Raw genomic sequence first — 1,477 nt, forward strand, 5'->3', positions numbered from 1 at the left:
GGTGTTAACTTAGGCTTTGTTCTTTCATTCATGAAGTGCTGCTGACTTTGAACCAAATGAACAGTTCATCCTAAACATCCACACCAACCTAGTGATGAAAGCATCATGAGTTGACATACAAGGCATGATGTCTCTTGAAATGACCGCTTTCCCATGTCCAATAACACCCTGCACTGTTTTGACTCACAGTGACCATGTGTAAGGATTCCAAGAAGCGGCTAGTAGGTTTGAGCCATTGACCTTGTGGTTAACAGTCCAGTGCTTATCCTACAGCACCACACGGAATACATAACTTTTGAGGAAGAACCAAATAACTATACAGCAAGGTTGGCAGTTCAAACTCACCAGTCGCTTCCCAGAAACCTCATACTGGGTCATTGTGTGTGGAAATCAATTTGAAGGCACTTAAAACAACAACAACATAACAACATAACAAAAGAAGAAATTCATCAGGTCATTACAAACTCCCTACAAAAAACATCTGTGCCCCAGTGAATTCTACCAACCATACAGAGAAGTTGTTAGGTGCCATTGAGCTGGTTTTGTCTTACAGCAATCCTATATAGTGTTTCCTAGGAGTGATTGGTGAGTTTGAACCACCAATCTTGCTGTTCAAACTGACCTTGTGATCCAGTGTTTATCCTACAGCACGACACCAAGAGCTGACAGCAATTCTATTCAAACAATTCCAGAGTTTATTCAGGATAGAATTCTCCTGAATCATTTTAAGAAGGAGCATTACACTAATATCAAAGCCAGGTAAAGGCATCATTAAAAAAAAAATTATAGACCAATATCCATCAGAAACATAGACACAAAAATTCTCAACAAAATTCTAACCAATAGAATACAACAGGATGTAAAAAAACAAAAGCAAAAAAAACCTATTATGACCAAGTGGAATTTCTACCAGGTAGGAATTCAGTTTGACATGCTGTGGGGGCTTGCATGTTACTCTGATTCTGGAGGCTAAGCCACTGATATTTCAAATATCTTCAGAGCCATCCATGGTGGACAGGTATCAGCTGAACTTCCAGACGAAGGCAGACTATGAAGAAGGACAGATGGAATAATTCTGAATATTTAGTCACCGAAAACCTTATGAGTAGCAGTGGAACACTGTCAGATAGCACCAGAATACTGAATACTGAAACACAATGAAAAGTCCCAGAATACTGTCAGATATAATTCTGGAAGATGAGACCCTCAGGTTGTAAGCCACTCAGAATATGACTGGGGAAGAGCTGCCTCCTCAAAGTAGAGTTGATAGTAATGAGGCAAATGAAGACCTCAGGACCTTCATTTGCTAACGAGGCACAACTCAAAATGAACAGAAACAGCTCTAGGCATCCTTTTAATAATCAAAACATGGAGTGTATGAAGTATGAATCTGGGAAAATTAAAAGATATAAAAAATGAAATGGAACTCACGAACATCGATATCATAGGCATTAGTGAGCTGAAATGGACTGGTATT

This window comes from Chrysochloris asiatica, unplaced genomic scaffold (assembly GCF_000296735.1).
Source record: "Chrysochloris asiatica unplaced genomic scaffold, ChrAsi1.0 scaffold00213, whole genome shotgun sequence".
Classification (NCBI taxonomy): domain Eukaryota; kingdom Metazoa; phylum Chordata; class Mammalia; order Afrosoricida; family Chrysochloridae; genus Chrysochloris; species Chrysochloris asiatica.